Source organism: Felis catus, chromosome A1, assembly GCF_018350175.1.
Source record: "Felis catus isolate Fca126 chromosome A1, F.catus_Fca126_mat1.0, whole genome shotgun sequence".
Lineage (NCBI taxonomy): Eukaryota > Metazoa > Chordata > Mammalia > Carnivora > Felidae > Felis > Felis catus.
The window spans coordinates 99135058-99163037 of NC_058368.1; the positions used below are offsets into that span (position 1 = coordinate 99135058).

Sequence of the window (27980 nt, forward strand, 5' to 3'; positions counted from 1 at the left end):
ACTTGTACCCATTTTTGTTTTTTAAAAGTTAACAGCAAGCAAAACCACAAGGCATTTATTTACAGCTGCCTACCCGTCTCCACAGGACCAAACTGAAGGCAACTGATACAGAGGTTGCAAAACTTGAGTACCTAGGGAGGCCCACCAGGCCATCAGCAGCCTCTGGAGGTCCCTGGACCAGGCAGGGCTGTAGTCCGCCCCACTGGCTCACAGGGTGGTCACGTTGCATGTCTGAGGCTCGGGGGCAGGAGGCGGGACTGAAGTGGGTGAACATGCCCAGAGGGCACAGATGGTACTGCACACTAGCCCTGAGCCCCCAGGCGCCTTTGCCCCCTGAGTTTTTCATGTCCCAGAGCAGCTACGGGCCTACGATCCGCCCTGAGTGACACCTCAGCCTCCTGGCCTCCTTAAGACTATAGTCGCTGGTGGCCACAAGTTGGTGGTACATCTCCTGAGAGATGGAGTAGCTATATTCCTGTAGGCCACTGTTGCCATCTGTGGGCCCGTTCTGGAAGAAGCTGCTGGTGGGCAGAGGCCACCAGGCCGTGGAGCATCACCATCCTGGGGTGAGGCCTGCCACCACACCTGATCCTGTCCCAGAGGGGTGACCTGGCCCACCTATACACAGACTTTTTTCAATAACTAGAAGTATAGTACTGTAAATGTATTTTGTATTCCTTATGATATTATTACCATTTTCTTTTCTCTAGCTTACCTTCTGTAAGGATACAATATATAATACACATAAAATCTGTGTTAATTGATAGGGTTATTGTTAAGGCATTATAGTCAAAAGTAGACTCTTAGCAGTTAACTTTTTAGGGAGTCAAAAGTTATATGTGGATTGTTTTTAGTGTTTATTTATTTGGGTGACAGAGCATGAGCAGGGGAAGGGCAGAGAGAGAAAGAGAATCCCAAGCTGGCTCCACACTGTCAGCATGGAGCCCAGTGTGGAGCTCAAACCTGCGAACCGTGAGATCATGACCGGAGCTGAAATTGAGTCAGACGCTTAACAGACTGAGTTACATTGGCACCCCTACATGGATTTTTAAAAAAATAGTTGTTTTTGAGAGAGAGAGAGAGAGCATGCACGTGCAGGGGAGGGACAGAGGCAGGTGGGCAGGGTGGACAGAGGATCTGAAGCAGGCTCCGTGCTGGTCACAGACAGCCTCATGCGGGGCTTAAACCCACTAACCGTGAGCTCATGACCTGAGCCACAGTTGGACGCTCAACCTACTGAGCCACCCAGGCGCCCCCCATATGTGGATTTTTGACTGCGTGGGGAATAAGCAACCCTAACCTCTGCCTTGTTCAAGGGTCATCTGTATAGTGCTCTTGATTGCTTACCAACATAGTGAGATTTAATTAAACAGTACTGCTAAGACCTGAGCTCTTATTATTCCAAATCATAGCACATGAAAGATTCTGTCACTGCTGTTGTTGTTTTCATTTTTTTCACTTTGTTTTATTGTGTTTTTGTTGTGTTCTGTTTAGTTTTATTGGCCCAGACAGTGATGTTAAATAGGGCTCAATACTGCCCACCTTGACTCAGCTCTTAAACTGGTAATTAGGTTTGGATTCTCAACAGTAGCCACACAGCTTACTCATTCCTGTAGGCATGTTTTACTTTTCCATTATTATATACTGATTCAGCATATTAATCCATAACTTCACCTCTTTTTTTGTTGAGACACTATCAAAGCATAGTGAAAGGGAGCTTACCAGACAACAAAATGTTCTCATCAGAAATTGTAGATGATAGACCGCTAAAGAAAATGAGAATCCTTGTTAAAACATTAAAGACTACTGTCCTTAGATTTGTCCAATAACTAGAATTATAGTAAAGAAATAATACTTTAGAATTTTTACTTTCTCAGAATTTTATTGCTTATCAGTTGTATATAGAAAATGATTTATTTGCTTTAAGATTTATGTATATATTTTCCTTTCAGAGTAAAAATAATCTTCAAGACTAGGTATTTTCAATGGTAACATGAAAGCTAGGGGTTTGGAATGTGGAGGGAACGATTCAGTTTTACTGAAAACAGAAGTGCCCTATGACATAATTTACCACAGAGTAGCTCTTTTCCACACATAATAATACTCATTTGGGAGATTTCTTTATTGCCACTTTTATTTTTTTTTTTAATTTTTTATTCTTTTAAGTAGGCTCTATACCCAACGTGGGGCTTGAACTCTTGACCTGAAGTTCAAGAGTCACATGCTCGGCTGACTGAGCCAGCCAGGTGTCCCTAGGAATTGTTTTAAACATGCAGTGAACTGCATCAATTCCATGAGGAATGCCACTAAAAGTGTTAGATTAGGAATCAATAAGCATTAGTAAACCTACTCATTTTCTTCAAATGTCTAGGAAGTGCCCCATTAGATTTTGTGTATTCAATAAGAAATCTGAACATTTAGAAAAGTTTTACATGAAAACATTTTTTAGCATAAAGGTTTTTAAATTCATAAATTAAACTTTTCATTTTGGCCATGACAGCAGTTCTTTTGATGATGCATTCTGCTCTTGAAAGTTAGAAACAAATGCCTCATCTTCTATAGTAGAGATAAAAATGATAATCCCACATTCCTACTTTTTCTTAAGTAACTCAAGTCATAAATTAAACTTTTCAATAAAATGTGGAAAAATAACAGGCTGAATAATTGTACAGTGATTTTACATTTTGGAATTTTTAATCCACCTCATTGGATCCCAGGACTCACAAACTTGTATTATTGATACCAAAGTTATAGAACATTCTTGAGTGTTTGCTTCTGTGATGTGGTTCCATGTAAATGATGTAAGTCCTGTCTATTTCATTTGTATTCACTTTTGTTTTTTAAAGTTTTGCTACTTACAGCTTTATAACAGTTTCTTTTTGTGTTTTTCACTCTTGTGAAGCAGTATGTTTTTTCCTGGTTTTCTTTTAAAAGAGGTCATTTTCCACTGATAATACAAATCTAACCAAATGGCCAAAGGGAAATAGTAAGAAGGGTCCTAAGGAAGCAGAAAAGAGGTGTAATGGCTACTCCAGCTTACTGTACTCATGTAATTTTGTGTATGTTTTTTCATGACATATTCCCCCTCTTTTAGGGTTTCTTAAATCTCTTTTATTCAGATGCAACTGGAGTTCAAATACTAAAATGAGGAAGTATCCACAGTGGGGAAAGGGAGGATTGTCACGAAAGAAAATAAAAATAGAAGGTTTTTCTGATTGTTAATGGGATACTGGTCCCTCTGTTTACCAGCACCACTTGCCAGTAAAGGCTGAGTCTTCCCTAAGGCCCTGCTGGTATGGGACTGTGCTGGGGGATGGAAGCAGATTGTGGAAACTTTGTTACTGCCTTATAACAGCTTCCTGTTTCTTCCTCCAGTTAAAAAAAAATTGTAAAAAGAAAAATTATGTATATAGAAACATCAAAGGTAGCCTTGAGAGGAAGTTTATAAGCAGTGTATGATCTGAGTGGTATGTGGAAATGCAAGTATCTTAATATTGGATTTCACTAAATTTCACATTCCACGTAGACACCATTCACTTTTTTTACCCTCTATGCTCAGCACAGGGCCCGGCACTGTCGGTCCTCAGGAGCTGCCATGATTTATTGGGTATCATTTTCATATGCTAGTTAATACCCTGTAGTTATCACAACACAGGGAGACTGAGTCATTGCTTTACCCCCTCATCTGCTCATACAGTGAATTTTCACATTTCAAAGTCAGAGGTCTGTGAGATTGCAGGGAAGACTGCAAGTGCAGGAAGGAATCCATGAGTTAGAGAGATCTATAGTAAAAAGATGAGTGGTGTGTTTTCCTCTGTCCCTTTCATAGCTAGAAACCTTTTTTTCATAGAACTTGTTTTACATCCTTCTAATTAGGAAAAGAATGTTACATCTTTTATAAAGTTTCCCAGACCTATCACAGACTGTTTAATTAAGATGGCTTTGTTTAGAGTCAGCAAGTCTACCTGAGTTTTATCGAATAATAATTTCCAGAGGTTGAGCTAAAGCATCTGCATGTTTAGCAGTCCTTCTAGGTATTTCTGATAGGTACAGAGTAGGAGAAGGGTAAGTTAGATAAAAGGACAAGTTGAATAGGGAACTGGATGTTTGCGAATGACGACACATGACGAAGGAAAAACATTTCTGTGTATTTAATGCTTGATAGAACTTTCCATTTGCATTTATACATTTCTCACATGAAGAAAAGTATATAAATGTGAGACTGTGGTCAGTGGTTAGTGATAATTTGAACCAAAACATAACGTTAGAAAAAAAATAATAGGGGCCGCTGGTGGCTCAGTCAGTTGAGCCTCTGACTTCAGCTTAGGTCATAATCTTGAGGTTCGTGCCCTTAAGCCCTGTGTCAGGCTCTGTGCTGACAGCTCAGAGCCTGGAGACTGTTTCAGATTCCGTGTCTTCCTCTCTCTCTCTGCCCCTCCTCTACTTGTGCACTTGCTCGTGCTTTCTCTCTCTCTCAAAAATAAACATTAAAAAAATTTTTAAGAAAAATATATATTCTGAAGTATATATATTCTAAAAGCATATTCGATAGAGTAAGCTCTATATAAACTAGGATATATGTGAATAAGCAAATATGATCTTTTCCTAAAGAGTAATATCCACTTGAATACGTTGTATTAAACACTTTTTAACCCATATATCTGAAAAATTCGGCCTCAATGAAAAAAATGAGTTGAATGAATTTATGAAGGATAAAACTGATATATAAATAAAATTGTTCTTTTATGCTTATCTTATAGAAGAAAACATATAAATTGAAAACACACTTTTATTGCAACACCGAGCAAGAAATTTCAAGTTTCACCCTGTGTATGTCTGTGTCCTTGGGTCTGTCAAGTTGAAGGTATGAAAACATTGAATGAGTTAAATGCTGCCATGGGCAGGAAATTTTTATTATCATGATAGCTGTGGGGCCGGGGTTAGGGAATAATTTCTCTCTTAAAATCCATCTGTAAGTATGGTAATTTTCCCGAAATATCATTACTGTGTATTTGGAAGTTAATAAAAATGTTAGGGGTAGTCACAGAAGCAATAACTCAAACACTTTTCACTTTTTCAGGATTGTTCAGTGATTGGTACCACCATTAAACTTGAATTTAATTTTTCTTTTATGCTGTGGATATGCTGAGTTGCTTTTGCTTTGAAGCATTTATCTTTGTCCTAAAACACATTGGTATCCCTTACCTAATACTGGTGTATCTTTGGATTTACTGAGGGATAAATGAGCTTGAAAATATATTTAAGGGTAGACATTTTTTATACATGCATAAAAACAGACACAATAGCTGTGGAAATTTATTTAATAATTGCAGATAAATATGTTAAGAATTGTAGTTCTCCTGATGTGGTAATAAGTATAGGGAAGTGTGCTATCATTAACTCTATTCTCTTTTTTTCCTTTTTCCTTTTTCTCTCTCTCATCCCTTTTCTTTTCTTTTTTTTTTTTAATATTTATTTATATTTAAGAGAGAGACAGAGAGAGAAAGAAACACAGACTCTGAAGCAGGCTCCAGGTTCCCAGCTGTCAGCACAGAGCCTGACGTGGGGCTTGAGCTCATGAACTGTGAGATCATGACCTGAGCTGAAGTCAGAGGCTTAACCAACTGAGCCACACAGATGCCCCTCTCCCATCCCTTTTCTGTCCTTATCCATTGCAGATCATAAGCCCAATAGAGAATATACCAATCATTTGCAATGGCTTTGTTTCTTACCACCTGGTAGATAACTAATCTTAGAGAAAAGCCAAAAGAGGAAGAGACATCTATTCAACCAACTTGCCTGGGACTGAGTCTTCTTGGAAAATTGGACTTTGCTTTCTAAAACAGGGATAGTGCAGGAAAATCTAAGTCTTTTGGGTCAATGTCCTATACACTTCTGCGGGGGGGTGGGTGTGGAGAAATGACATTTTTACTTAAAAAGCATCTTGCTGGAAAACAAAACTTTGTTTCATTGAACACTTAAGTGGCTCTGTTTGTTTCTAATCATCCTGCGGAACAAAGCCAGCAAGATATTAAAGAAAGAGGAGGTCTACATAAGGTCAGTTCAACAAATTCATCAGATCATATCTGGATACTGGGAAGTCCAAAGATCAAAGTATCAGCAGGAGTAGATCCTAGTGAAGACTCTAATCCTGGCTTGCACATGATGGCCTTCTTGCTGTGTTCTCACAAAGCAACTGAGAAGGGGGGGGGAAGGGGGGGAGGGAGAAAGATGGGTGGTATGTCTTTCTCTTTTATAAGGATACCAGTTCTGTGGGATCAGGGCTTCACCCTTATGATCTCATGTAACTTTAATCACCTCCTTAAAAGCCCTGTTTCCAATACACTCAAATGGGGGTGTAGGGCCCTAACATATAAATTTGGGGCAGACACAATTCATTCCATAACAGGCACTGTCTTCCTTGATGATTACATTTCAAAGAGACGACTCCCAAGTCCTTGAGAAAGACATTCCTGAGTTGTAAATCTGGTGAGAGACTGGGGGAAGATTTATATCCCGAAGAGGTAGAGAAAGAATTTACAACTATGAGTTTTCCAGAGTAAATGGTCTGAGAAAAGGAAGGTCAGGGACTAAAATTGGGGAGAAACTTGTCTAAAGTTTAGTCAAATGGAGGAGAACTTTAAGGCTGTCATGGCCAACCTATGGGTCATCAGTGCTTCATGTACTCTGAAAAAGAAATTGCCTTGTGTTGTTCTTTTTCATGGTAAAGCCCGCAAAGAATATCCATGCATTGGCCAAGCCTTATCCTAAGGGGCCTGGGAAGTGGTGTGTAATGCAGTAAATGGTAACATTTCAATTAATACTTTCAGATTTTTTGGCTGCTTGTTAGCTACAGGCGATAGAAATGGGATCTATGTTTGATAAAAACCTCTTTGTGTCCCTTAGGATTTCAGTGTCCTTAGTCCAATAATCTGTCTGTCTATCTGTATAATGATACCCTAGGAATAAGTACCCAGGTTGAAAAGCAAAGGTCAGGCCTCTATTTATCTTTGACTATAAAGGGCAAGACCAGGTTGTGTTTTGAGAGAAAAGGTGTCAAGGGAATATAAAGAGAGGATGAACGTGGGAAAGGGGAAAAAAAAAAACAAAAACAGAAAGAAGGAATGTTTTCTTTTGGTTGGGTATGATCAGCTGTAAGTGCTGCTGCTGGCAAATTGCCAGAAGCCCCCTCTCCCTTCCTCTCCCTCTCCGCGCCCCGCCCCCAGCTGTGTTGCAGGTCAGCTGCTCACAAAGGGGCTTTTCAATTTACTTACCATTTGATGAACTTTTAGTCAACTGGTTGAAGAACAGGGATGGGACTGAGGTGAGGGACAAGTGCCTCTGGGTGCAAAATTTAAAAGAATACACAAAAAGTCAGGGCTAATTCAGAGTGGGATTGATATTACTGATTTTTCTTTTGACTTAGGGTCCCACCTGGCTCGCTAAGGCACTGTGACTGATCCTGTCTTGGTTGAAAATCTTTATATTTTATTTCCTGCGGACATTCACATTCTTTTTGGTTTTTAAAACGTCGCATTAAACATTATTTATATTGATTGCCAAACTTTTTGGCGTACCCTTAAATTTTGTAGCTGAGATACGTGCCTCACTGTGTCAGCCTATCCTTACTCTGCTGGAGGCAACAGAAATGGTACTTCCTTCTAGATTTAGAATTTATTTTCTGTCTCTCTAGTTGGGTTGTGTAGGTCTAGAAAGTATTGTACTAATAGAGATGAACATTGGTGGGGTTAAAAAGAACATTGTTCATTTTCCCCCAGGTCACTCACTAACACTTTGGAAGGAAAGATTTCTGCCAAGAGGGAGATTTGATGAAGAGAAACATCTCTGAGAGTATACAGGTAATTCAAAGCACACAATTTAATGTCACCAACAGAGAATGTTAAATGGATAAACTGTTGATTAAGAGATGGAATATGTGATTCTAATGCTACAATTTCGTCGTTATGTTCATAAGTATGTGAAACCTATCTAACCATCTGTAGTGTTCTAAAGAGGGGATTTATTCAGTCTACCTGTTGACATTGTGAAAAGAAAATGAATGTACCTTAGCATGGTCCAAAAATGTAAGTTCACATTGCTGTAGGTTTAGGTGGTTAAATCTCTCACTGTTGATTTAGTTGGGTACCTAGCAACAAATGGAATAAATATATATTTGTTATTTATTTAAGGGATCCTTTCTGTTTTTATTAAGTCCGTAGTCATGGTATATATATGTGGTTAAAATGCCCAGAATTCAGATGTTAAAAGCAAAACAATAAGTGAACAAGAGAAGAGAAATATAGCATTTCTGTTGGCTTAGGAGGGCCTTTACAAAACTATAACAGTTCAAATAACTCTTTTGCAGTTTACATGGACTACAACTATAGTAGCATGAATTAATATGTTGTATCAAGTTGGCAAACCTTTTGTAAAGGGCCAGATAGTACATATTTTAAACTTTTCATGCTATGTGGTCTCTGTTGCATCTATTCAGTCCTGCTGTAGTGGTAGGAAAGCAGCTATAAGCAGCAGTAAATAAAAGGACATGTTCCAATAAAACTTTATTTACAAAATTAGCCAGTGGGCCGGGTTTGGTCTATAGACCAGAGTTTGCCTACCCTGGTGTCAGAAGATTCTACATGCTTTATTGAAAACTATAAACTGGGTTGTCTGTAACAGTGAGGCATAAAGGATTCATGTCATTTATTGAGCTGAATATCCAAGCCGTTATCTAGATACAAATGAACCTTCATCACTAATGACTTTGAAACAGTTCATGTGTCTATACCTAATTTTATCTCTTAGCATTCTGTATCTGACAAGATTATTTGATGTCAGATGTTATTACTAGGTAAATATGCTATCTATGTTTTGCCATGTTTTGCCCTCTTATAAAGTCTTAAAATTTCCTGAATATTTGATACTTTACTGAAGGCCATGAAGCTTACGGACATTTCTACCTGAGTAAAGTTTGTTTTACTGGCAGTAATAAATGCTTTTTTTTTATTTAATGAAAATGTTTAATGTTTATTTTTGAGAGAGAGAAAGAGAGAGACAGAGCTCGAGAGGAGAAGGGCCAGAGGGAGAGGGAGACACAGAATCTGAAGCAGGTTCCAGGCTCCGAGCTGTCAGCACAGAGCCTGATGGGGGGCTCAAACTCACGAACCACAAGATCATGACCTCAGCCGAAGTCAGACCCTTAACCGACTGAGCCACCCAGGTGACCCAGTAATAAATGTCTCTTAATGGGTCTCAGTAACTCAGCTAAAACCACAGAATTAAGGTGGCCTAATGTGGAAAGCTGGCTAACTAGATATTTGGTTTTCTTTTGTAGGAGGACATCTTCTCAATTTAAGAAAATTTATTATAGGTGTAGGGACAGTGGTTAAATCGTGCTAAATGACACTTTTTAAAATTGGGCTGCATGTTTGGAAGAGCTGTTGTGACAGAGATAGCACAGATTTTCCATTAGTGTCCTGGTTTCTTTTTTCCCTGGGTTCTATTTTTAGAAGGTGAATGGACATCCATAATTAGATATAGTCCTGGAGATACATGTGGTTGAAACCACATGAGTACATATGAACACTAAAATCCCGGGTACTTCCAGTGAGTGTGTGCAATGTTTCGTGCATAGCTGGTTTCATGAAATTCGAAAGTTTGTACTCTACTTACATCTTTCCTTACTTAGTTTTAATTTATTTAAGTTATTAGGCTAGAGGTTAAAATGTCTAGGACCAAAGTATCAGGTCACTTGGATTTCTTAGAATCCATCTTTAATCTACAATTGAATGGGAGTATAGGTGTTTGGCAGGTGACATGTTAACACTAATACACTACATTGGAGTAGATGGTTGTATATTTTCGTTTCTTGGTTATTCTTTTTGGTCAGATGGACAAACTTTTATCTCCACACCTCTCTCATGGCCAGGACTCATGTGAGACACCTGAGACACACAGGTCAAGGAGACTTGGGCTTCCTAAGATTCCCAAACTAAGTGCCTCCTTGGATTTTGTGTCCTAGAGTCTCTCCCACTCACCATATTCTCAGCACCCCCTTTATCTGTTGATTTCTTATCTGTCAGTGTATGGAGACAATGACTGGCAGATTATGTCTGCAAGGCAGTTTTAGCTCCAGAGAACAAACATGTGGCATTAACACCATATGGTATTGATTATATTTTAGTCAGAATGTTTTGTGTTTAAAATATTCAAATTGTGAGAATTAAGTAGACATAAATATGATATATAGTTCAGATAACATTCTCCTGGTTATGTGACATAGATTACCATATAACCAATGGCTTCCCCAGAAAGATCTCACCATCTGAGGAATCTCCTGATTCTTCACATTTAATTGCAGAACGTTAGCCAGACTTTCTATGATGTTCTCTATTCCCTGTTTTATTCAAATGCCTCCTCAACTTCATATTCTTATTTCCTTCTGTGACTTTTATTCTTCTTCCTATTTACATACTGTATACACTGAAGAGATAGGGCAGAATGAAAGAAACATTTATTGAGTCTTCTGGGTGAGTCCCTCATTAGATATTGTCTATGATAATTTTATATATAATTATTGTATTTCTAAGATGCCATGATTTATATTTTTTTCTAAGAAAAGAATTCTTAAGAGTCCTAGTGTTCATGACTCACAATAATAAAGGCTTTATTTCTCCCTCTCGCTCATATTTCAATAACAAAGGTATTTTTTATAGTTATATATGTATAGGTATAAAACCTAAATATCCCTGAGTACTTCTGGCATTGATTTCATCTAGCTTTAGTTCAAGAATAATGTGACTCTCTCTTTTCACCCTTAGGACTTAAACACAGGTTTCTTACTTATTGATACAGACATATATATGGATATAGATAGGTAGATAGGTAGTTCACTGTTAGTATAAATAAAGTGCAAACCCTCAAGTACAGCATGTGTGTTGCAGCCACAGTTATTTATTTTGGCTGGAAATGATTGATCTGAATTGAATCAAAGCATAAGGCAAATCTTGTTCCCTCATCACCCAGTAGGTCACATTACAATCAGTTTACCTTATACAAATTTATCCTGTAACATAACTGGTGAATGTTTTCCAAGGCATATGTCAGAACAACACAATCCTGAGCATATATGTGTTCCCTTCTCGTTGAAGGCCAGAGAGGCCAAGGACATAGTAAATAGTAAACCAGACTCAAACTCAACCCTGTTTGACTCCAGATACCAGTCTTAAATCCAAGTATACCATTCATGAGTTTCACCAAATTTATTTCTTTAAAAAAATTAGTAAAACACACACCACGTAAAATTTGGTATCTTAGCCATTGTTAAGTATACAGCTCAGTGGCATTAAGTATATTAACATTGCTGTGCTACCATCGTCACCATCCAGCCGTGAAAGTCTTTTCAACTTATTAAACTGAAACTCTACCCATTACACAATGACTCCTTATCTTCCCTCCCTTCAGCCCCTGTCAGCTACCACTTTTTTGACTACTCTAGATACATCATATAAATGGAATCGTACAGTATTTATCTTCTTGCAACTGGTATATTTCAACTTGAACTGTCTTCATAGTTCATCCATGTTGTACCATGTATCAGGATTTCCTTCTTTTTTGACATTTAATATTCCACTGTATGTATACACCACATCTTGTTTGTCCATGTTTCCATCAGTGAACACTTGGGTTGCTTTCGGGTGTTCACCATATTTATTTATTTATTCCATGGTTGTATAAGTTGTTTTCTGTTAGAACCACAATAGGTTCTTTGCTGCACATGCTTTTAAATTAACATTCTAAATAACATACACTTAATCCCAACAGAGAAGAAAATGATGAGTTAATCCTAGGACTGGTGGAGGGGTTTTGACAGTCGATTGAAATACCCCAGAAAAAGAAAATAAAGACTATGGATTTCATTGTTCTGTGTGAAGGAAACACATGGTTCCATTTGACCACAAAAAACAAAACAAAACAAAACAAAAAACAAACAAAAAAAAAACTTATGCCTCCCTGGAGCAGAGTTTCAAGGACATTTGGGGATTTGGGTCATGAAATATGTTGTAAGTTTTTACTTTTTTTTTTTTTTTAAACCTTCTGGTAAATCAGTATAGGTAAACACATTATATAGGCAGCCTTAAAGATTGCTCAGTGGGGGAGAATCAAGTAAATGCCAGAACACTTTAAATCAAAACATATGCAACCAATATTTTCTGATAATCATTTTTATTTGAAGTTGTTGAAGTTACTGAAGTCATTTTATTCTTAAATGAAATTACTTTTTTATTTCCAAAATTGTGTGCATAACACATATGTTGACGGTATGTCTTCTTAGCTTAGAATTTTGAGTTCTGAGTTTATACCATAGGCTCAGTTTAAAAGCTCAGAATCCAGATTATTGTAGTTGCATACCCAAAGTGAGTAGAGAGCTGATAAAAAATGATTATTAGTAAATGCCCTTAAATCTGCATAATAATGACGTTTTAAAATTGACATTTTAAAAAATAGTTTTTGGTTGAAGAAGATAATTCTAGAATGTCAGTGTTAAATTTTGTAACATCTTGCTTTATTAATTCATATTACTCTATAAAAGGTGCTAATACATTTACTACTCTTTTCATGAGTTTATGTAATATTCAGAATTAACTTATGTAATATTCAGAAATTATTTTACTGGGGCTCCTGGGTGGCTCTGTCAGTTAAGCATCCGACTTCTGCTCAGGTCATGATCGAGCAGTTTGTCAGGTCCAGCCCCGCATCAGGCTCTCTGCTGAAAGCTCAGCAGAGCTTTCTTCCGTTTTCTTTGTCTCCCTCTCTCTCTATCCCTCCGCCACTCACACTCTGTCTTCCTCTCTCTCAAAAATAAATAAACATTAAAAAATTAAAAAAAAAGAAACAGTTTTATTTATGAGCATTTTATATTTTAGGCTAATAAAGTGGTCATGAAAACAAAGAAGCCAAATAATTATAATTTTATTTTTTCATTGGAAATATTCAGTGAGGAATCACTGTTTTGTTCCTTATTCTAGTTTTATAATACGTGAATACAGTACTTTGATCTACTCATCATGAAATTTGTGAATTATATGAACACTGATTATTTTACATTTATATTTTACTTATTTTCTGTGCATTTTCAATTGTTTATCTCTTAGACATTTTTTGAAGATTTCTTTCTTAAATGTGTTAAAACTAAGCACTCCATTTCCTGATTAATCCCATGGTACCAGATTGTATTATTTCTTTACTTTTTAACGTCACACTTTTAAATCAAACTTAGAAACGCTTTTCTTCTAATATCATTTTAAGACTGTTTTTAATTCAGTTTGCTACCAAATTACCAAAGTAACCAGTAAGTTCAGTTGAAATAGTTCATTTCCTTGAGTGGAAGATATCATGGACAAGTATTCTTTACTGTCATAAAGAATCAGATGTAAAATGTAAATGTAAAATGATCAATTGATTGATTAAACATTTTATTTTTTTAATTATTATTTTATTATTTCATTTTTATTTTATTATTATTTTATTTTCTAGGCACAGAGTAGGTAAGGAATTTTTATTTACAGTTTCTGAAGTATGTAAGTGTCTATTGTGTTTTTGGAATATGCCACCGATTCCCAAGGTTCTATTAATATAATAGAGGAGATAAGTCAGGTGAACAGAAAACCACTCAAACAAAACAAAGCAATGATAGTAACTACAGGAGTGAAAAGTACTTAGGATTTGGTACACGTTGCATCCTCAAAGGCTCTAGGTACATAAACTCTGAGACTATAGATATATCCTGAGTTTAGTCATAATAAATCATCTGTTCTGAGGATCTGTACCCTAAGTAGGTCAATAGCTGAGAGCATCTGTGATTTCCATAGATCTGTAGGCCAGATTCCTGTGTCCCATCTCAATTCAGTTAAACAGCCACAGATTCTGAAATTAAAAAAAAAAAAAAAATTCCTGATGGCCATGGTCCTTCCATTTGTTCCTCTAGCATTTTTTGAACAGCTCTGGTATCCGTTGCTCTTCATACTCTATGTGGGCCCTGCAGAGGTGTCAGGACAGCTAAAACTGAGTATCGCTATGAAAATTCAGAAAAATTGATGAAATGTGAGGGAATTGACCGTGATAATTTCCCACATCTTAACCTGAATTATATACTAATGGTAGTTTTGGGATAATGCAGAGCAAGTAGTAATAAGGGCTTTTCTTGCATGTGGAGAAGGAGAGCTGGCTTATTGGACTGGGTTTGAGAATTAAGGATGCTCGTGTAAAAGACGAGAAGTGACACAAGGTATACTTCCCTGGAAAAGTAATCATTTATATATGCTTGCTTCCGGAGGTAATTGGAAGCCAGATCCCTTGGAAGGAATTAAAGGAAAAGAGAGTTCTGTGCATAAATTTACAGAAGTCAGAAATATTAACTGGAGATGTTCATGTTTAATCCATGGATGAGATAGAGGTAGTTCAAAAAATAAATTATGCTGGAAAAAAGAATTCACTCATAGTTTCTATGTCGCAAGTTGGCATAAGTTTCTCTCAGGCCACTAAATTTATTGTTGTGCTAAAATTAGAAGTAATTAAATTATCGTCTTGTTTTGATTCCCCCCTCCCCCCTCCCCCGGGAGCAAACCTTTACCACCAAATAGACCTGTGGTATTTGGTAAAGATATTTTTATCGTTCAGTTTGTTTGATTCGTATTAAATTCCCATCCCAAGATCTGCCTTCTTCTTACAAGGAAACAGTACTATGGACTGTGTATTTAGGTAGACATTTAAAACCTGTGTCAGCTGCCTTAGAAGAAAAACTAGCCTGTGAGATTTGAACACATTATTGATACAGAAGCTGAGGAAGATGTTTCCATTTATTTCATACAGTATCAGGCTGTTCTGTGTTTCTGATTTGTTTCCTTCTTTTGCTCTGCTTTTCACCCTTTCTGCATAGTTTTAAATTTTTTTAATGTTTATTTATTATTGAGAGAGAGACACAGAGAGAGAGAAAAAGAGAGAGCATGAGTGGGGGAGGGGCAGAGAGGGAGGGAGACACAGATTCCAAAGTAGGCTCCAGGCTCTGAGCTGTCAGCACTGACCCTGACATGGGGCTCAAACCTACAAACCCGCAAGATCCTGACCTGAGCAGAAGTTGGACGCTTAACCGCCTGAGCCACCCAGGCGCCCCTCTGTATAGTTAAACAAACTTCAAACCTGGTCAAAAAGAAAAAAAAAAAGGAAAAACAAATTTAGCTCCACTGAATTTTTTTTTTCCAAGTTCACAAGAATTACATTTACCTACAATAATGCTTAATTCTGAATTGACAGATTACATCTGTCTTTCAATATATGCAGCAACACCCACTTTTACTGAAAGTTGCATGATAGGTTCATAGCATTGCATTCAGCATCATTCGAATCCAAATGACTATACACGGGTTGTCCAGTGGCTCTGCCCGCAGGATCAGGCATTCTAGTTGGTGTGACAAAACATGAGTATAGTAAACCATCCGTATGCATTTCATGTTGGCTTTCTAATCTACAAAATAATTGACTCAGCAACAGAACAGAATAGAGTAATATATATATGTGTTATATATGTATAACATATATATATGTTTTTAAATTGTGGACTGACAGGAGGGGGGATATTCAGAAAAGAAAATAATAGGGGGTGCCTGAGTGGCTCAATTGGTTAAGCATCTGACTTCGGCCCAGGTCATGATCTCATGGTTCATGGGTCCGAGCCCGGCATTGTGCTCTCTGCTGTCAGTGTAGAACAGTTAGGATCCTCTGTTCCCCCCCACCCCACCCCCGCCTCTTCCCCTCCCCGACTTGTGTGCACACACTCTCTCAAAAAATAAATAAACCTTCAAAGAAAAAAATAGTGCTGATGCCATCAGGGAAAACTTGAGTTAGGCATCTGGACTGGAGCCTAACTTTAAAGAATTGGAAGAACATGGTTAAAAAGAAAGAAGGCAGGATCAGCAGATCATAACACATCAGTTACCACAGACCAGCTAGAATTGAGTGAACCTGTTGGGCTCACTGTTACATCTCTCATATTATTGGGCCTTTCTTTTCCCTTTCTAGAGCCCCTGGCTGCTGAATTCCCAGTGGAGATTTCACATCTGCTTGTCATATAAACTTCAGCTCTGGTCTAGTGAGGATTAAAGTCTCCCTGAGATCCTGACTGAGCAGCCTTTCTCCCACTTTATTTGACACCGCACTATATCACGGCAGTGCTGGCTCCTTCCCCACACACCGTGTGTAGTAAATCCTCTGCACGCCACAAGGTCAGCCGAGTATTAGATGCAGAGTCCTGTCAGAGGTGCTGACAGCTCCATCTTTCTGAGGGTAAGGGAGTGCTGGGTCCTGAAATTCGGTTGCAGTCCTGGCCCAAGAGTCAAAAAAATGCTTTCATCTTGAAAGATGTGATGATTATTATGGGCTATGTTTCTCTGATCCTTAAATCTCTTTTCAGACATGCATCTTGTGTTGTCACTTCTTCAAGTTTTTGGAAGTGCTGGGAAGGAGAAGAAGCTGTAATTGAAATGGGCAGGCGTGGCAGGAGAAAAGTAAGTCCAGAAAGTCTCACCGAGTTACAATATATTTGTTAAGTAGCCCGTAGTTACATTATTCTTGGTCTTCCTTTAGCCCAAGATAGGAGCTTTGTTTTAGGAGTACCCATTGCTTGGGGCACCTGGGTGGCTCAGTCACTTGCTTAAGCATTCAACTCAGCTCAGGTCATGATCTCAAGGTTTGTGAGTTCGAGTCCCACATCTGGTTCTGTGCTAACAATGTGGAGCCTGCTTAGGATTCTTTGTCTCTCTCCCTGTCTCTCTGCCCTTCCCCTGCTCATGCTCATGTGCAATCTCTCTGTCTCCCAAAATGAATAAATAAATACATTGATTAATTAATTAAAAAGAATACCCATCATATATAATGATGCCTTTAAGGTCATTTTCTCACTCTCTGTCTTAATTTTCCTTTGCCAATTAATGATTTCACTACTTCCATATAACAAGTTATATTACAATCCAGAAAAACAAAATTATGAAGTGTGTTCTGGGTAAAATGTTATGGTTAAAGTTCTTTCTAAGTATCTTCTTTCCCTGAAATCTATCAAAATAAATTTTAAAATATAGTCTTCAGAAATAGTCGCTAGAATGTCCCAGGAACAACCAAATTAGGAAAAGAGGACAATGCCACTTCAAAAAGGAATGGCCAAGGAAGGAGACAGAAGATTCTCACGACTCAGGTTGCTATTAATAGACTACCTTTACCCACCAAAGCTGAGGTCAGGTGTGGGAAAAGGATAATGCCACCTGGAGAATGGGTGGACTAAAGAGACTTAGTAGGGAGACAGAAAAATATGAAAGTAAAAAACCCACAAGAGGAAAAGCAATGAACTATTACCATTGGATCTCAGACAGGGCTAGCTTCATGGACAATCCACCTGTGCATATTCTCAGACAGATCCCAGGCTGGATTTAATATTCTCCTATCACAGGCTTGAAATTCTTAACAATTTTTGAATAAGGGAGTCTGTATTTCCACTTTGCACTGTGTGCTACAATTTATGTAGCCAGCCTTGATTTGTGGCAGAAAAAAATCCACATCTGGTCTCACGAGTTGGCAGAAAAATTCTGAATGGGGCACTAGCCATTCTGACCACATATTAGAATCACCTGGGTGGGTGGGTGGGGGGTGCTTTTTTAAAATTTCAATGCCCAGGTCATGTTTCAGACCAATTAAATACGAGTTTTGGTAGACGTGAGGGTAGAGATAGTAGGGTGAATTGGGACAAGGCATTGGTATTTACAAAAGCTCCCCAAGGATTACAGTGGGCAACCAAGAATAATAACCAGTAAAGGGAAGAGTAATGAGAACGTGCAAACCTGGAACCAGGACCAGCATGCTGAAGTCCAAGTGAAGGGTGAAAACTCACCTGGGGATTAATACTGATGCGTTACCATTCTCTGGTTTTCTGTTTCATCTAGAAATTATTGCTACTAAGAAGAGGGTGAGAGAGACATGAATGATTAGATGATATTCTTGGGCAGAAGCTTTATTGTAAGAGGTCTACTCTGGTTTAGAGGAAAGATATACCATCTGACATCTACCGTTAGTTATAGGAAGGACCCCAGTACAGGACATTTAAATTTCAGTCAAGGGAGCAGAACCTGAGCTTTTCTATCATTTGGCTATAGTAGAGATTTGTTGAAAATACCCAGATATCAAACTCCAGCTCGTAGGGAAACAGATTCCCAGTAAACTGTCTGCTGGTCTAATTATAAATCAGCTGTTTATAGTGGTGAAACTGGAAATGGGTATTTCTCCCCTTAAATAAATGGACCTGTACACTGTGATACAGATATATAAATTATGAATTAAATTAGTTTTAATGCTCCTTCAATGATAGGGTCGGGAAGGAAGCAGTCAGTTTCTAGTCAAGTTAGGTCTCTAGGGTTACAGATTCCCAACATTCCAGGGAAGGCAGAACAACTATGAAAGTATAGAAAATGGGGGATGGTATTCTAAAATCCTTTAAGTCATTGAGGAAATGGATGGGACCAACTGAGTTCACTTATGACTGTTACTGAGTGTGGCTAGGCATTCTGGGATCAGACAGTCTTGGCCTTGGTATCTGATCAGACCTGGTGAAATATCAAACTAAAATAAGTCAGTCTCACACTTGGAACATACTACTGGTGTTTTAAATAAATTGCTAGGAATATTATCAAGTTGCTTCAATCACTTTTAAGCCCTTAATTTCTTTGAATCAGTTTAATGACTAAAGAAACAAATTCTTAGTAGAAATGCATGGAGACTTCTATTTCCTCCAAATATAGTACAACCAGCATGGACCTACATTTTTTCTTGCATGGCCCCCATTTTGGAGATGGTACTGAAGGCTTAAGGAGGCTGATGGGTAGTTTAACAACTAGTTTTAACAACAAATAGTTTAACAACTATTAGAAAGATGAGAAACACCAAGGGTGAGAAATACAAGATGGTAACAGTTTGTCTATTAAAATAACATACATGGTGGAATAGGGAAAAACACTGCAGATATGAGTATGGGTTGAGGAGAGGTTTTTAAGTAGTCTCTGGTCTTCGTATCGACTTTTGTATATTAGCACCACAATATTTCCTTCTGAAAGTAGAAAAAAAACAAAAAAAAAATCTAGCTCTGGGCTAGCCAGACTAGTAGGGTAGCATCAGAATTATTCTCAGATGCCCCAGTTGAGGGGAGGGACTAAATAACAACACAGCACAAAGGATGATGATTACCCTGTGGAAAAAGAAGTGTCAATGCTCTCTGCCCTGAGAAACAATGCATTTCTATCCTCCAAACATGGATACTAGGACTTGGCCATTGATCTCTCCACACAGATTCAAATCATAGACTAATGAGCCAGTTTCTCCAGGAAAAAAATGAATTCAGAAAACATTAAAAGACATTTTTGCGGAGCAACCATTAGTGAAAAAAAGACAAGAAAACGCACCCTTTTAATCAGCTAAATTTGATTTACAGGAAGAGGCAAAATAAATATGGGGAATGATAACAGAAACATGAATCAAGGTAAGACATTAAAAGTATTGATTGGAAATACTGAATCTGAAAAATAATATAGTTGATGAAAAAAACAACTCCACAGAGAAGTTGAATTGCAGAATGGATACGACCCAGGAACACATATGTGAACTAAGAGAAAAGATAAAATAACTCTGCCATAGCAAATACAGTGCCTCAGGATCAGGATGGGATTTATTCTAAAAATATAGGTGTTATTCAATATTAAAAAGCATAATAGTAAAATTCACCATATTATGTCCCAAGATAAATCCCACATGATAAATCTCCATAGATGCTGAAAAAGTGTGTCATAAAATTTAGCATCTTTTTGATTTTCAAATGATTAAATAAAAATTAAAATTGGTTAATATTTCCTTAACATGATAAAATATTTATCTTGACTTAAAATCCAACAATTTAGGGAGAAAAATGAGATACTCCTCCTATGATAAAAAATACAAAAATGTTCACCATTATCTTTACTACTTACATTTTATTTGAAGTATTAACTAATACAATTAGCCAAGTTAAATATGTTAGAAAAGCAAGAATTGTGGGCTAAGGTATACATAAAATTAACATATATATCAATCATCTTCACATGTAAAAGCATCTCTCTAGACAATATATTGAAGAGTATACCCCATTTAAAATGACAAAGTAAAATAAAATACCTTTAAATAGTCTTAACTAGAGTTAGTTAGGTGAGAAAAATTATAATTGTTCTGAAGGAACCAAAAATCAAAAGGAGACTTGAAAAAATGACAATGCTTTCAGTATTTGGGGATATGTAGATTTAACATCAAAAAGATATCAATTATCTCTAACTTTATTTATAAATGTAACACCAACCTGATAAATACACCAAATGAGTTCTTTGATTTTTCTCTCTAGCACTATCGCAGCTCAGGGGACACTGGGTAGGAGAGAAAGCAGTGTCCACTTGAGAGGCCGTGGAAGAAGCAATGTCATCAAGGTGATGGACGCGTAGCACACGAGGAGGGAGTTGGGGACACATAGTGAGGTGGTGTCAGTGGGGCACTCCAGAAGGCTCACTGAAGGGGATTTTAGGAAATAAAGAAGCTGCAAATAGCAGTATGAGGATGCTGAATGGTATGTTGTAGAGAGAGATTTTTGACAATAGAAAAGTATTTGGGATCTAATTTTCTCCTGGAGATATGCTAATATCCCTCCAAAGTTGAGGTTATTCTAGACATAACAGTGATTGTCAAGAAGGAGGTGGAGTAGGAGGAACTGTCCATCACTTATCCCAAGCATGTATGGTGGCTTACCTGCATCAATTTGGAGTGCTATGTGATCAAGGGCAATCACTTTAAAAGTCCTCTGAGTGGGCACTTGTCACAGAGCCGCTGAGCTCTTAGTGATACTACTGATGAGAATGGGGAAGCTACAAAGGTGAAACATCATCTTGAGGTAAAATAATACTTCATGAGAGTAAAAGAAAAGTTGGTATTTGTTGTGGCAGTGTTCACCTTTACCTAATCTCTGTACTCCTGGAAAATAGCAATGATAAGGAAACTCCCTCTTTTTTTGTATTCCAGGCAACAGCTCAATGCAAAGAACCACCCTTCTCTGTATGACATAGATAACTCTTGGGATGTTCCCCTAGATTCCCCGTGACAAACCTAGCCACAAATATTCTAAATCCCCACTCTTTGTTTAGTGAACGATTACCTGCCCTGCTTATTCTCACTGGTCAATCTGAACATGTGACCACTAAAATTTAGTTAGACTTTTCTTCTCCCCTCTAAACTCTGACTTGTTCCTGAGGTTCTTCCAAGCACTGGATCATGAAACATCTCTTCTTTATGGTCTCTCCTGAGAATTAGGACCAAAAATAAAACACACACACACACACACACACACACACACACACACGCATTCTCCTTGCTCAACTGTCTGATCATGTCACCTGTTCATCACCACCCCCCACCTCATTCCTCATAGCCTTGTTTGCTCCTCCCTGAAAATGTCCTTTCTGTCTGATCTTCAAGACTCTTAGCAGATGGTGAGAGCATTCTCTAAGTGCAAGAGTCATCCTTCATGACATTTTCCTTACTAATGTCTGGACTTGGATGTTTTCTTTGACACTTTATAAATCTTGTTTTGTTTTTCTCATTGACATCTGTGGTGGTGCTTATTCACCTCAAGTGGAATCTGAAGGGTGACCAAGACCATGAGAGAACTGCAGATCCACACTTGAGGCTTACCTGAAGGGTGATGGGAGGTAACAACTGACAGTGGAAGTAATGAGGTAGTTGAGAATTTCAGAAGAGTTTGCAAGGAGAGCAGAATAGACTTTGGACTAGAACCCTTAAGCATATTAGATATTTGAGGAAAACCAAGAAATCTTAGTACCCTTAATTTTCAAACATTACAGGTGTGGGGGCATCAGCCCTCTTGTAGTGGAAAGCTCAGGTACAACTTTTGAGTCACCCCCCCCAAAAGAAACTTAACTACTATTGACTGTAGTATTAACTGGAAGCCTTACCGATGACATGAACAGTCAATTAACACATATTTTATATGTTGCACATATTCTGTATTGTATTCTTATAATAAAGTGAGCTAGATAAAAGTAAATGTTAATAAGAAAACTGTAAGGAAGAGAAAAAATACATTTACAGTACTGTTATATTTACAAAAAGATCTCTGTATGAGTGAATCTGTACAATTCAAACTCATGTTCAAGTATATAGTGAAAGCAATAAACTAAATCTTTCCTTTTCTCTTCATCCTCTTCTTCCTCCCTGACCTCCCTGCCTTCTCCTCTTTCTCCTTCCGATTAACTCCATGAATAACTAGGCTTAATATAAAGAAATCCTTAAGAAGTACTATGATACAGTGTAAAGAGCACTAGAAATTAAGGAATTTGGAATCTTCTCCTATTTTAACAATAAATATTACTTTGACACTGAAAGTAATTTGATTTATTCATCTGTTAAATAAAAGGAGTAGAAAAAAAATAAAAGGAGTGAATTTGATATTGTTCACAGAAACATCTGAAATGAAGTCGAGAATACCAAGAGGCCATAAAATGGAGCCAGAAGACCACTGGGGAGGTTAGTCTTAGGCTCTTCCATACTTGGATGGAATATGAACTTTTAGAATGTGCCAACCACAAAAGTACATCTTGTTGGAATTCTCAGAATGAGGCTTAATTTGCTGTATTTCAGCCCAGCATTTAGCATAGTAACCTAGCCTATATGGATCAACCTTAATTATCTTTACCTATCAGTCGTAATTTTTTCAGAATAACTTACACAAGCATATGGTTTTTGCCTTTATAAATTCTGTCTTTCTCCTCCCCTTTAGAACACATTTCAGTTTCCTCCTCAATCTGTATTTCCCCAATTTGAATTCCCAAAGACCCCAAATGAACTTTTGGTTAGCTTTGTCACCTAAATTCTTTTTTCTTCAAGGTGTCATCTGTCTAAACATCTAAAAATCAGAATTCTGCTTTGTCTTCCACAGGATTCAATGACTTTTGTAAAGAATGAAAAGGATGCTAAGAAGCCGCTGTTAGAACTTTAAAAGATGCAATGCAAAATGTTACTGAAGTCATTCAAGAATACTTCAGAAGAAAATTATTCCAAGGCCAAGCAAATTATTATGATTATAATGCGAGTAAAGAATGGTGTGAAGTAATTATTATCAATGACAAAAAATGAAAAGAAACCAGACTTTTGACAAAGAAACCAGTTATTTATTTATTTATTTATTTATTTATTATGAAATTTATTGCCAAATTGGTTTCCATACAACACGAAGTGCTCATCCCAACAGGTGCCCTCCTTAATGCCCATCACCCACCCTCCCCTCCCTCCTACCCCCCATCAACCCTCAGTTTATTCTCAGTTTTTAAGAGTCTCTTATGGTTTGGCTCCCTCACTCTTTTTTTCCCTTCCCCTCCCCCATGATCTTCTGTTAAATTTCTCAGGATCCACATAAGAGTGAAACCAGATGGAACTGGAAAGTGTTATGCTAAGTGAAATAAATCATACAGAGAAACCAGTAAATAATTTAAAAGAAAAAAATAGCCAAGATGGAACTTGAGCCCAAATCAGTGCATATTCCAAATTCTCCATAAAGCCTTCTGAAAAAGATAGTGTAGTTCCTCCTGAACTCCAGGATATACCTGCTGACCTCAAAATGAAAACATTTAGTGAAATTAAAAAAAAAAAAACAGCCTCATAGCCCTCATGGTAGTAGGGAATGATGCAGAGTAATTATATGAAGAAGAAAAGTTTTACAGTCCTCCATGTCTGAGGATGGTGATATGTTAGTAGTAATGGCTTCTTCATTGGGAAAGTCATTTTTCATTATAAAAGAAGAGAGTGGTTACCCTTCTTCAATTAAGGAGCAAAAAGGCCCCAAGGAGTGTTACCTGAAAAAGATACCTTTGAAACCTATTGGGTTATAAGAAATGGCAACAACTCTTCATGTCAGGAGGTTTGAATCCATGCTTTCCCATTCTTTCTCTGGATCCAGAAGCTCTAGGAAAAATGACAGTGAACAACTGTTTCTGAAAAGCAAACTGCACTTTTTCCTCAAAATGAACCTTAGATCAAGAATCTGTTTCTTTAAGATCGTAAAGCAGTTATAGCTCCCCCTTCCTTGTTTATGGGAAGCAAGCAAGAGGTGGAAGGAATAGCCATTCAACATTGTTTTGTTAGGGGAAGAATGTGCATGTGATGATTGATTAGTGAACTCTTTGTGAACATTTCTGTCTAAAATTACTTTTCTTTCTCTTTTTTTTTCACTAGTCTATTATTTAAATGTATATTTGACTGTCTTTGGGCTGGTTATAAAAATGTTTGTTTTCGTCTCTGTTTTTCCTTTTAAAGTGTATTCAGGTTATGTTTACATAAGGCTTTCACAAACCAAGTATATATTTAAATTCATTTGTAATATGCTGCAGAATATTTTCTCTATGAAATAATTTGGAGTTTATAATTATCTTATGTTTCTCATCTGTGCTTACCATGAAATGCATTTCACTGGATCAGCTCTGTTTTTGCTTGGAAATAAATGTCAAGATATATTTAAAATGATAATAGAATATTATGAGGAAATTGTAGCAATTAAAAATAGATCACCTTTATTAAAAGTTGTTATTGTTAGCAAAACCTGGCTACACTTCTATCATGGATGTACAGATAATAAATTGTACAAACTAAAGTACTTTTTAATCATAGTTTAAAAAATAAATAAAATAGATCCCCCAAGAAATCTCAAATGTTGGCATCAGGCAGTTAGCCCTTATGCCTCTGTTAAAAGATTTATGTTTGCAAACCATCTGTTGGTTAGTAACTACTTTCTCCTGGGGTGATTCAGTTAGTTTATTAAAAACTTGTAGAACCTTACTTTTTCCTATTATGCAAACTCCCATAAAGGAACTTAACTACAGGTAATTTGACAAAATGAAATGTTAAATGTCCTTTTATCACCATAGGAAGAAATGTTTTTATCACCACAGGTAGTAAAAGACAGCCAATGCCAGACAACGTATAACTTTTTGCATCTAATCTGTCAGAGCACCCATTTTAAAGTGCATTTAAATGATAATGGAAACATATTCATCAAAGCACAATGCCAATTTTCAAGAGAATTTTAGAAAAGCAGTACTTTCATCAGATTGTCAAAAGCAAATGAGAATTGCCATTTTGGACTAATAAAGGAGAACAGAGAGGGGAAATTGACTTAAATGACTAGCATCATTAAAATTAAGTAGGATGTGAAAATATTTAAACAGAATAAGTGCTGAAAGTAAATTAGCTATTTCAAATGTCTTCAGTTTGCATTTGCCCGATTTTCAGTGCTAAACCTGACGTTTTGACTTAGATTTGTAATTCTGTATACCCATCTTATATGAAAACACTCAGCATACAGTCAACTCTTGACGCATATTTATTGAGTGTTAGCAATCATCCAAGAAGTATATTAAAATTTTTATCACTGGGGTGCCTGGGTGGTTCAGTAGGTTGAGCGCCCCCCAACTCTTGACTTTGGTCATGATCTCAGGGTTTGTGAGTTCAAGCCCCACAGTGGGCTCTATGCTGACAGCCTGCTTGGAATTCTGTTTCCCTCTCTCTCTGCCCCTTCTCTGCTTGCTGTCTGTCTCTCTCTCAAAATAAATATAACCTTAAAAAAAAAAGACTTTGATCACTTAATCTTCATATCAATAAGATTGGCACCATATTTTCTTAATTTTTTTCCAATGTTTATTTATTTTTGAGAGACAGCATGAGCAGGGAAGGGGCAGAGAGAGAGAGAGGGAGACACAGAATTCAAAGCAGGCTCCAGGCTCTGAGCTGTCAGCACAGAGCCCGACACGGGGCTTGAACTTATGCTCTTAAACTGCTCTGCCTTACAGTCATAAGTCTGACTCAAGCGAGGTCATTACAGGAATTAACCTCACTCATCGCATTTCCTTCAAGCTACACATTCACTATGGCGTAATGGCAGAACTGAAAGGAGAAAATTGGAGGCAGGGTAGGGATATCAGCCCTCTCTCACATCCGTCTTGCTTACTCTATCCTCTGATGTTCGTTCCACCTTGCACCAGTTGTCAGAGGCAAAGGCGTTCAAATAGATAAAAATTGAAGAGGCTAACTCACATCCTTCTTTTCGCTTTCTCTTTTTCTTCCTTGTACTTACCCTCACACTTCTTTTTGGATAGCTTTGCATCGGTAGGAAGACTTGTTAACAGTAGGGTGTGACATTTATTATTTAAGCTTCCTCTTGAGAGCTGGTGTGAAGCAAGTGCTATTCTAGTCAGTGTCTTTGACCTCTACAAAAATCTGCTTTTTGGGCGTGTTAAAAAGATAAGCATTGTTAAAACTCCTGTGGCTGGTTCATTAAGTCACAATTTCCACTGATATATTAACCTGCTAAGTAATGGCTGTAGTAAGCTTACAGTGTATTAAGAGCAGCATTCAAAACAAAATACAGCCTCTCCTAGTTTAAGGAAAAACTAATTTCATTTCATGTTAATTTAGCAGAAAGACTTTTTCCATACTCACAAAGTTCTATGACCAAGCAGATTGCTTAACTGTCTGAAGCATTCTTAACCTTTCTCTTTATATATTATGAGTCCGATCCATTCTTTTGTGAGAAGAGATTATGGATGGAAATGAGTTTTAAAGTTAAAATATTCTCTGTTGGAATAGATACGTTTTATTAGAAGAAACATTGTTTTGCCAGTTAATTTAAGTCAGGTAATTAAAGCCAGAGAAAACCGCAATGCACTTCTGATTATCTGAATTTATTCATTATGATTCACTTATAGATTTATTATTTTTTTGCAATAAATCTAAAAGGTCTAACTGTTCCTGATATTAGAGTTAGAGCAATTAAGAAGGTAGGTCACAGGGGCGCCTGGGTGGCTTAGTTAAGCATCTGACTTCGGCTCAGGTCGTGATCTCACAACTTGTGAGTTTGAGCCCCATGTCAGGCTCTGTGCTGACAGCTCAGAGCCTGGAGACTGCTTCAGATTCTGTGTCTCCCTCTCTGGCCCTCTTCTGCTGGCGCTCTGTCTCTGTTTCTCAAAAATAAATAAATGTTTAAAAAAATAATAGAAAAGCTAGATCATAGTTCCAGCTCTTATAGGGTTTACATTTTGCTGGATAATTTCTTGAGGATATATTTTCCCATTAAAGGTTCAGTAGGAGTTAATTTAGCCTTGACTCACCCAACTCTGTATAATTCTGGCTGTCCATTTAAAAGAATTTGTGCCATGGCCTGAATTACTATTAAGTGTTACAGGGCCTGTGTAAACAAACAAACAAACATTGTTGACCTGTGAGACTGTCTTCAGGACAGGTACATCATGGGGTTGCCAGTTACATAATTATATGCATTTCACTCTCACTGGATCATGTACCAGATTAAGTAGATTAGCGATGTTACTGAATGTGTTTGCTGTTCCTTTGTTGATTATTTTTTGTTGAAATCTTCCATAATTGTTATCCATTATCACACAAATTCTGTCTTGTATTTATAAGAGCACAGTCACATAAAAGTGTTTTTTAGGAGTATTATGTTCCTTTAAAACTTGGAGACTTTGAATGATATTGTTATTAAGCAAAAGTACTTTGAAAAGAGGAAGTACTCAGAGAAAGGAATGCTAAAGGAATTATCCAGTTTGCAAACTTTTTTTCCCCAGATTTACATTGTCTTTAACTTTTAGGGTGAGCTTAGTATAAGTAATACATATTAAAATGGGACCTCAAAAGTTCTTGAAAATTATGTTTTAAAATTATTCAAAATTACTCAAATGTAACCATTTTCCACATTTGTTGGATATCAAACTAGTTGAATACCCTCATTTATACCTGTATACAAGTAGATCAGTAGATGGATGGATACATAAATGAATGGATGGATGGAT

At 37.3% G+C, this 27980-nt stretch overlaps 2 long non-coding RNA genes across 19 annotated transcripts in view; one reads left to right on the forward strand and one right to left on the reverse strand.

Moving 5' to 3' along the window:
• The window catches only part of LOC109499940, a 224522-nt gene that overhangs the window by 193598 nt on the left and 2944 nt on the right, over positions 1–27980 (forward strand). For 5 of the 18 annotated variants that reach the window (XR_006598296.1, XR_006598292.1, XR_006598299.1 and 2 more), the window contains 8 exons: positions 4761–4864; positions 7779–7859; positions 16078–16341; positions 16469–16562; positions 19526–19573; positions 20462–20543; positions 22585–22650; positions 23063–23232. This is a non-coding gene — a long non-coding RNA (uncharacterized LOC109499940). Of the gene's footprint in view, positions 1–4760; positions 4865–7778; positions 7860–16077; positions 16342–16468; positions 16563–19525; positions 19574–20461; positions 20544–22584; positions 22651–23062; positions 23283–27980 lie in introns of those variants that run through there. The other 13 variants (XR_006598278.1, XR_006598300.1, XR_006598281.1 and 10 more) reach the window with 9 other exon arrangements.
• On the reverse strand, positions 13538–18537 carry LOC123385544. The gene is made up of 3 exons (XR_006598308.1): positions 17936–18537; positions 16250–16510; positions 13538–13926 (listed from the first exon to the last, which is right to left on the reverse strand). It is a non-coding gene; the product is annotated as an uncharacterized LOC123385544 (long non-coding RNA).